Genomic DNA, 10,407 nt, shown 5'->3' with positions numbered 1-10,407 from the left:
GCCTGGTCCCACTGCTCCTTCACTTACAGGACGAGGACCCTGACGTGGGCAAGGTGAGTCCCGCTGCCATGTGCTCCCTGGTGCAGCAGGCCCTGACTGCTCCAGCTCTCCTGCTAGGTCTGTCCCCAGAGCCGCCTCCCAAAAGTGAAAAATCTCAGCCCTACCCGCTTACCCAAGCAAGTTCCCTGGCCTTCAATGGACACACAAGTGGAGATGTTTTATGGCTCCCAGCAGCCATTTCCTAAGTCACTGAACTGCAGCCACCATGAAGATCAAACTCCAGGAGCCTCCACTAATAGGAACAAAGAGACACCAAGGGTCAGCAGGATACCATGTGACCCCCACATTCCTTTCCCTCGTTGATCATTTCAGCTGGCTTTTCACTGCAGAGTGACCACAGATTCCAGCTCTTCTCATGATGCAAACTCTCCTTGTCCCATCTTGTGTTGCAGAGGTGTCAGAAAGCCTTGGCTGGGTGTTTTCAGCTCCTGGGATGGTCTTGTCCTAAGCAGATTAACAGCAAGAAGGCTTGGCACACCCATCCCCAGGTGGTGGACAAGATCTGCCAGCACTCTGTAAGTGAACAATCGGCTTTTCGTGAGTGCTGCTTCTAGATGTGGGACCGGAAATGTGTTCCCTCACTCACTGCTCTGATTGCATGTCTAGTACTAGCATAGTGCACTCTGGCTTCCTCTTAGAAGCACCCAGCTCCCCCACTCCTCCCAGTGCCTGTCAGATCTGAACAGCCAGACCTGGCCAGGAGTTCAGTACGGAGGTGAAAGCTCAGAACATAAAGAATCAGTTGATGGCAAAAATGCCTTCTGAATCCTGCAGGAAACTGGATGTCCCCATTTTTCACCTTACCCCAGCCCATTGGCCACTTCTGCACCGTATTTCCTATGCTCTGCACCCTCTCTAATGTCCTCCCCAGATGAAGCCCATACAACCGGGCCTCAGTGTTCTCTAGTGCCAGGCTCCAGCCCTGCAGTGCCAGCAGCTCAGACACCAGCAATGTGTCTGGTGACACTTTGAAATGGTCATTTAATGACTGCCTGGCACGTAGATGGTCACCCCCAGGATACATGGAGATGGGAGCTGCATTCTTCCCACCCCTCCAAGCCAAGCAGATGAAATCTCTCTTCTCCTCACCCTGCGGCCCCAGCAACAAGAAGCTTCTTTGGTTTCTATTCCTAGGTGCTGAAGCTCAAGAACGTATCTGACATCTTGCTCCAATGTCTGGATCACCTCCAAAGCCCCCAGGCTCCAATACGACGGGCAGCAGCCATCTTTATCGGTAACCACTACTTTTCTTAAGCAACTTCTATCTGAGAGGTTGTCCCATGTTCTGCTTGGAGGGCACTAGCAGCAAGAATTAACCCCCTGGGATCCTAGTGTCTAGATTTCCTGCCCTTGAGGCAGTTGAGCTGGGGATTATATCAAAAGGCCTGGAGCAAATTACAACCCTACCCTCCAGCTCCACCCACTGGAATCCCTGTGGGACTGCAGCAATACCATAGCCATTGGCAATCAGGCTCTCTGTATCTTCCAAGACATGAGCCTCTTTGTCTTGGAGCTTGTGGACTTGTCTGATTATCCCAGGGACCACTTGAAAGCTGTTTTGCTTGTTGGAAAGACTGACATTTTTTAAAAGGTAGCCCCAGGGGAGGTGAAAACTCCTGCAAGATTCATTTCCATTGTACGTTCCAGGTTGCACTGTTCAAAGCTCAGAGCCCACCATGGTCAGGCAAGAGAAGGAGCTGATACTTCAGTGTAAGTAGTTGCCACATGGCTGTGTTTGCATGTGGAAGGAGAGCTCATGCTCCTTGTAGGATATCAGGGTTGGAAGGAACCTCAGGAGATCATCTAATCCAACCCCCTGCTCAAAGGAGGACCAATCCCCAGATAGTGTTTGTTTGTTTTTTAAACCCCAGTTCCCTAAATGGCCCCCTCGAGGATTGAACTCACAACCCTGGGTTTAGCAGGCCAATGCTCAAACCACTGAGCTATCCCTCCCACTTGTGAACCAGTCTAGGAAAAAGTGCAACTCCCCCGCCACGCTGCTGCATTGAGTTCAATTTAGACATGGCCAGAGGTAGCTGTTGAGAGAGCCTGGACATCAGTCCCAGCTTTGTTTTCTCTGATGTCAGGCGTCACTTCCATCTCCAGGTGCCAGAAGGTTTTACAAGGAGAAAGTAAATGCCAGGCAGGGTGAGAGGCCCTGGCATGTGTCATGGAAACGGTGCTAAGGAGGTGGATGCCCCAGAATGCAGTGGAAGATGGTGCTGCCAAGGGCAGATGTCACTGAGAACTTAAGGGGTTATCAGATGGCGATGACACTGATAGCCCTGGTGGGTCCAGAGCATCTGGGAGGAGTTAGTTGCTGTGGAAGATCAGGGGTGGCTCCAGGCACCAGCGCAGCAAGTGCGTACCTGGGACGGCAAGCCACGGGGGGCGGCGTGCCGGTCGCCATGAGGGCAGCAGTCAAGCAGCCTTCGGCGGCATGCCTGCGGGAGGACCGCCGGTCCCGCAGCTTCGGCGGCAATTCGGCGGCAGGTACGCTGAAGGCGCGGGACCGGCAGATCACCCACAGAAACGCTGCTGAATCCGCGTGACCAGAGGACCGCCCGCAGGCATGCCACCAAAGGCCGCCTGACTGCCGTGCTTGGGGTGGCAAAAAACATAGAGCCGCCCCTGTGGAAGATACAGAGGCCCATGGTGCAGGTGCTAGGGCATGCTAATACGATATGTGTTTTGACCTGAGCTTCCTCTCTCTGTCTCAGCTCTCAGTGGCCTGCAGCAAGATCCGGATTCCTCTGTCCGTGTCAGTGTCTCACGGGCCATTCAGCAAGTTCGGGATGGTGGCAGAAACCAGTCACGTCAGACCCTAGGAGCTAGATTCAGGAACCTGCTCTGCTGCTTGACTGGCCAGGAGGAGAGGGAAAATGCTCCTGACAGAGATCTCTTGGGTGGCCCGGACCCTTCCCAAAGCCACCGATGGGACTCAGGAGGGCCCTGAGTTCCCACAGAGAAGTTGATGACTGGAGGAGGTCGGCTGAGCCACCACCCCAGGCCCGAAGCCAGTGCCTGCATGATCCTCTGGTCATTACCTGCATTGTTCCCCATGAGATGTAGGCAGCTGGGGATGAGTTTAAGTGACGCCAGTACTCAGGAGAATGACGGCTACTGGCTCCAGCTAAACAAAAAGGTGACAAGACTGTTAGTGTAAAACCAAGGGCATTTGCTCTCTCAACCTGGGACTGGATGACGGGGATGGATCACTTGATAAATTGCCCTGTTCTGTTCATTCCTTCTGAAGCATCTGGCACTGGCCAGTGTCAGAAGATGGAATGCTGGGCTAGATGGACCACTGGTCTGATCCAATATGGCTGTTCGTATGATCCAGGCCTCTAGTTCCCCTTGGACAGTTAAATAAAACCCTTCATCTCTCCATCCATTGACATTATATAATCTCACTTTTCTTTAGACACTTGGGCCAGCACTTTCAAACATGGATGTCAAAAATTAGGTACCTAAATCCATACTTCTTCTTCAATGCTTAGCCGAACGGTCGGCCGTAGCAATTGTTCACCATTGATCCGTTCCTGTGCTTGACGGGCCGAGAGCCCAATGTCGGAATAGACTTGAGGCACCCATGTAATAGGGGGCTTGCCTTTGGGCTGCCTGCACCCCTTGATTGGTGGAATTGTCTCTCGGATGTTATGAGCCACTCAAAGAACGGCGTTCGCCGGAACGTCTTGTGGCATACTCGCGACATGTCTGAAAAGCATAAGACGCCGTCTGCGGACAATGGCTCCAGTAGTCTGTAGACCGGAGCGACCATAAACATCTGCTTTACAAATGAAGTCATTCCACTCTATGCCCAATATACAACGTTGGCATTTTATGTGGAAAGCCTCCAGCTTTGTCCACTCTGAGTGGCGCAGTCCCAATGTTTCGCAACTGTACAGCAGTACAGAGAGGATACAGCTCGATTAGATCCTGAACTTGGTTGTCGTGCCGAGATGATGTTGATTCCGTATTCATTGTAAACGACCCATGGCAGATGCTGCAATGCCACACTCAGGCACCTAAATAAATGGCCTGACCTTTCTCAAATGCTGAATACCAAGAACTCCTCACTCGAATCTGCCGAAGCCGTGGCTGTTCAGCTCCTCTGAAAATCAATCCACTCGTTTAGATTCCTGAATATGAATGTTAGTGCCAGACTTTGGACAGTGACATAGGAAGACATTGGCCTGAGCCTATGCATGGACTCTCATCCTACAATCCAGCCCCTCAACAGATACATCCCAGCTTCTGACTGTGAGCCATTCAGCTACAATGGGGAGGCCTAGATGCTGTAAGTGAATTAACATGTAATGATAGATAGACAGATAGATAGATAGTATAAGCTATTCTTTCTACCATCTGCCGTACGGATTTGCTCTGTAGAGCTTGCTGTCCCTGTTACTCATGGGTATTTATGTTCCAGAGCCCCACATGAGAGAGGGAAGGATTTCAGGCCCAAGGCCCAAGTGGGGCAGGAAGAAGCACACGCTCCTCTCAGTTGCCTTCTTTGCTGAGGTAAGTTTTGTTGACTTGTTGAACTGAGATTGCAGAGCGTTGCTCAGTCCCATATTCTCACAACTGGCAGTGCCCCATATGTATGTCTGGGGCACCTTGCATCCTCATTTCTTGACCTGTAAATGGGGTGGCCTGGGGTTTATGTAAAAGGCAGGGATTGTGTTGAAACCATAATCATCCAGATACTTCTGAGGAAATCCCTCTGGAACAGTGGAAATAGCGTAGCATTCGGCCATCAGTCCCTCGGTAATTTCCCAGATGGTGACTGCGTTTGATTTCCCGTGAGACGTCTTGAAAACTGCTCTCTTTGTTGAGAGGCTGAACCTTTGAAAGATCGCCCTGGAGAATGTAAGCATTGACAGGAGAGCCGTTGTGTTGATTCCCTAGGGCGCACTGTCCAGCACGCCGGCAGACAGACCCTGATCAGAAGGCCTGGACTTGAACGTAAGTAATATCCTTAGGTTAGTGCAGTGAGGAAGCAGAGGTCCCAGGGTGTGTGTCAAGGAGATGGCAATGGGGACGCAGAGGCCCTGTCATGGCACCAATGGGGTCTAATTTGTACTGTGTGCTTTGGTCATCCACTGTGTGATGATCCTCTTCTGTAATGGGCACCATCGGCCTGTTGTAATGGCTCCAACACCACCCTCCTCCCAGCCTCAGGAGAGGGGGGTGTTCCCAAGGGAGAGGGGGCATGGCTGCGGCATCCCCGAGGCTTCTCTGCTTTATGCTGGGGGCTGGACCAGTGGCCAGATGGCCTCCAAGTTGGTGGGGGTGGCGCACAAAAGCGGCTTTCAGGCACATTCCCACGCAGCTGCCAGGATCTGCACTGAGCCTAGGATCTGCAGAACCATATCACAGGCTGGGCCTCAAGGCTGGCAGATGCTGCACTGAGCAGCAGAGTTACTCTGTATCCTGAGTCAGGAAGCTTTTCTGCTGCTTCGCTGATCAGAGGAGCCTGGTAGTTAAATGAGGCAGGAAGATACACCTGGTTAATGCAAAGACACAGATGGAGCCCTGGAAGCCCGTATTTCCTGGGGTTTAGTCAAAGAAGATCAGGCCTGGGCAATATGACTTGACAGTCCTCAGCAAGGACTCATCAGAGAGACCCTCAGATGTAGAGAGGGAGGAGGTGGGGGATATTGGGTACAAACTCCCCAGATCCAGTTCCTTAGTCCGGGATCTGAGTGAGGGTGAGACCAGCCCGTCAGTCAAAGGAAATAGTGGACAGTGAGATGGTTATAGGCTAAGCCTAGTGATGCAGGAATAAGTCCAACCCCTCTTTGTTCAAGGTGGCCTGATCCAAACAAAGCTCACGGAAGTCAGTCTCTCTGTTGTCTTTAATGGGCTTTGGCCCAGGCCCATGGAGAAGAGAATGTGTTCTTTGAGCCCTACAAAGGACAGAGCAGAGACCATTTCCATCATTAATAGTGTGATGATTGAGCTGGAATAAAGCTAATCCAGGGTTCCCCTTTCTCTGCTGTTGCTAAACTTCTTTTTTCCTTGTTGATCCCCCAACACACGAACTGCTGGGCACCGCCAAAGTCCACAAACAGGAGAAAAGAGGGAGGAGCAGCATCCGCCTGCTAAAATTCATGGCTGAGGATGGACCAAGTAACCTTTGACCCTGGTTAGCTCATTATGCGTTCCACAGGGGACCCTTATTACATAACAGTACAGTGATTGGCCAGCCCCAGGCTGGCAGGATAAACCCAGAGCACAGCAACCTCTGTCCTCATGACTGAAATGGGCTAGTGCCACTAGACTGGGCCATGCCTCCTTCACCTCTGTTACGCAGCAGTAAGGGTGTGAATCACAGCAAGGAGATCAAAGCTCTGTAGAGCTAGAGACAAGCTCTCTCCTCGCCACCTTTCATATGGCAATTCTCACCCCACCCCCACCCCCACCCTCCCACACACACACACATTTACAGAGGAGACTCTAGACAAAATACAGCAAAGGGCAAAATAACTGGTCCCTGGACTGTGGGAGGAGAGTTATGGGCACGGAGTGAGGGAGCTGACGGCAAGGAGAAGGCTCCGGGCGAGTGTGGTCCCGGTGATCAGTGAGCCTACGGGAGTTATTCACATTCTCAGGAGGCCGGGACAATTGCTTAAAATTAAGACAGGAAAGCTGGAGGCAAGACCACGTTAACCATTAAAGCAGCCTGTTGGTTTGCCTGGGACGGGGACAGTCCAGCTCGCAGCGTAGTTCTCCTACAGTCGCTCTGGACTGACTCTGGCTCTTGTCCCCACTGAGTCTCCCATCCCAGCCACCATGCGCACATGAGCCCAGGGCGATTCGGAGGAGACCCCTATATTCTGAACAACGGCTGCAGGAAGGACCTGGCTGGCTGGGAAAGCGCAGAGCACTACAGAGCCGGCTGGGCCCTTCATGTTTTTCAGCCTGTCAGCATATTGGATTCAGACTAATTCTCAGGCGGAACTCTATTTAGAACAGGTACCTTTGTTCCTTCCTGTGCTAACGTCACTCCGCTTTGGGGGAGAATAAGGACAAAGGCCTATTAGAGATCTGTAGAAAGCCGATCTGGGAGACAGATTCTTCCACAACTGCTACTGTGAGATTCTGACAGCTTCCTCTGAACTATCGGGTGCTGGCTGCTGTCAGAGATGGGGTCCTGGACTGGATGGAACTCAAGTTTTGATTCAGTCTGCTAATGCCTATAGCGAGTCCTTCACTAGTCAGTACCAGATGCCAAGAACCAGCTCCTCCAATGGTGCAAATTGGCTTAGCGCTATGGACGGCAATGGAGCTCTGCAAATTCCCACCAGCTGAGGATCTCTAGCCCTGCAGCATCAGTGACTCGGGACACTGGAGTGTGTTGGCTGAGGCTTTGAAATGATCATGGCAGTGAGAGATGGGCTCAGACTGGAAACCCCAAACCCAGCACTGGTGGACTTGGGGACGCTGAGATCTGGATCCGGAGCCAGAGCTGAACGATGTGGCTTGGGGCAGTCGCTGATTACAATAACCCCTGGTGTATAGCTAGGCTGTGTGCACTGCACACTGGGCTCCCAACTGCAGGATTTGACTAGTAGCCTTTTAAAAAAAAGTTTTGAGGTGCAGAAGGACAAGGAAAAATGTGACACCCTGTCCCAGACCCTGAGCTATTTCTGTGGTCCAGGGGTCCCTTTACGAACACAGCAGCCATCTCCATACAGCAGCTAACAAAAAAAAAAGCTTCCATGATCCTTAAATCCTGACCCTGTCCCTCTGCCATCCTGCACTGTCCTTTATTACACAAAGGCCTTGTCTACACTTACGTCAGCACGTAGGGTGCGTGTAGCTACACGTGAAAGGCTGTGGTAGGGAGGGCAGCCAGGCTCAGCTCGGGGAGCTGCCGGTGCCATTCCGCACTGCCTCCCCCCACCAGAGCCTTTCCCCACTGGAATCTTTCACTGCTGTGGGGAAAGGCTCTGGCAGCGGGGAAGGGGCAGGACTCTACCCTACTAAATATAGCAGCGTAGACACGAGAGGCCCTGCATGGGCCTGTAGGGTGCATAGCCATAGGGTTCAAGTGTCCCTTTACTTGCCTTAGCCAGGCCTCACCATCTACACTGCTGTTATACCCGTGCTAGCAGGGTCGAAATAGCCCCAAGTGTAGACCTACCCAAAGCAACCACCTCTGTTCCTGGAGTCCTAATTGACTGTGCTTGAAGAGGCTTGGGGATTGCAAAGGAAGGCAGGGTCCAAGTTAACACCCTAGCCCAGCAGCAGCCCCTCTGGTGGGAATTCGTCCTGGGCTCACTGCAAGGAAACAGTTCCCCCTTAGTTAGGACTTTGTATTGTTCTTCCAAAAAAGTAAGCAGAAACTAGTCATGTAAGCCACTCACCACAGGGTGGCGCTGATGCTCTGCCTCCCCTACGTTTTTCTCCTCTTAGGTCCCTTTGCAGCGAATCAGATTATGGCCGGTCTCTGTGCCCATTGATGCAGTCTGAGTAGCAGGAGCCCTTCAGCCCCACGGTGACATGGGCTGTTATGTGTTTGAATGATTAATCCTTCCTCTGCCTATTCCAGGCCAGAAGGCCTGAGGTGCTGTTTCCCGAGGAGCTGTTCCAGGACTAGCGAGGTAAGCACAGACACGGGCCGTGCACTACAGCTCTAGGTACACCCAGGAGCGCCGCCAGCGTTTTTGCCGCCCTAGGTGGCGGAAGGTCCCGCCCCCGAAATCCGCCCCCGACAGGCGGCAGAAGGTCCCGCCCCCGAAATACTGACGACAACAGGGGCAGCCGAAGATCCGGCCACCGCGGTCGCCGCCCCCGAAATGTTAGCGCCCAAGGCAACCGCCTAGGTTGCCTAATGGGTTGTGCCGGCCCTGGGTACACCCCTGTAACCCTAGAGGGGCAGGAAATGTGGTCCTTTCAGGTGGAAACGATGGTCGTTTTAATATGAGTGCAGAGTGTTTAGATGCAAGCTGGATGGATAGAAACAGAGAGTTTGGAAGATCAATATATAGCTGAAGATCATTGTTTTTACTGTGTTTTTTCCCCCTCTCATAGGAGCCTTTCCAAGCGTCACAGAAGTACGGGCCAGAGTTAACATGACATAGAGTTGTTTGTTGCATAATAAAGCTGCTGCTGATTTCCAAGTGTGTGCGGCCAACTTTCCTCACTGTGCACTAGGCTGCGTGTAGCCATGTGACTGAGATGTCGGCCTTCTCTTTTCTGGGCACTGCACCTTTAATAGTAGAGGAATCGTGATGGCTGCAAGCATCCTGGCTAGGGTTGCCAGGTGTCCGGTTTTCGACCGGAACACCCGCTCGAAAAGGGACCCTGGCGGCTCCGGTCAGCACTGCTGACTGGGCTGTCAAAAGTCCGGTTGGCGTGGGGCTGGCAGGCTCCCTACCTGGCTCCACGCGTCTCCCCGCAAGCAGCGACATGTCCCTCGGCTCCTAGATGGAGGGACGGCCGCAGCCCCATGCACAGCCCCCACCCCGAGCGCTGGCTCCGCATCTCCCATTGCCTGGGAGCCGTGGCCAATGGGAGCTGCAGGGGTGGCACCTGAGGGTGGAGACAGCGTGCAGAGCTGCCTGACTGCGCCTCCGCCTAGGAGCCAAGGGACATGTCGCCCTTTCCCTGGAACCGGCTGAGGTAAACACCACCCGGAGCCCGTACTCCAAAACCCCTCCTGCACCCCAACCCCCTGACCCAGCTCTGAGCCCCCTCCTGCACCCAAGCTTGGGGATTGGTCCTGCTTTGAGCAGGGGGTTGGACTAGATGACCTCCTGAGGTCTCTTCCAACCCTGATATTCTATGACTCTATGATTCCCTCCCAGAGTCTGCACCCCCCCCAACACCCCAACACCCTACCCTGCACCCCAAGCCCCTCATCCCCAGCCCCACCCCAGAGCCCGCACCCCTAGCCGGAGCCCTCACCTCCCCCCCGCATTCCAACTGCCTGCCCCAGCACTGAACCCCTTCCCCCACCCGTCATCCCCAGCCCCACCCCAGAGCCCACACCCCCAGCTGGAGCCCTAACCTCCTCCCGCACCCCAACCTCCTGCCCCAGCCCTGAACCCCATCCCGCACCCAAACTCTTTCCTGAAACCCACGCCCCACCCCCCTGCCGCAACTTGGACCCCCCTCCTGCACTCCAAACTCCTCGTCACCAGCCCGGAGCCCACACCCCCAGCTGGAGCCCTCACCCTCACCCCCCAACCTCCTGCCCCAGCCTGGATTCACCTCCCACACCCTGAACCCCTCATTTCTGGCCCCAGTCCAGAACCTGCACTCCCACCCCAAAGCCCATGTCCCCTCCCACACCCCAACCCCCTGCCTCAGCCCAGACCCCTCCCACATTCTGAA

Source organism: Chrysemys picta, chromosome 16 (assembly GCF_011386835.1).
Source record: "Chrysemys picta bellii isolate R12L10 chromosome 16, ASM1138683v2, whole genome shotgun sequence".
NCBI lineage: Eukaryota > Metazoa > Chordata > Testudines > Emydidae > Chrysemys > Chrysemys picta.
This window is presented reverse-complemented; position numbering follows the sequence as displayed.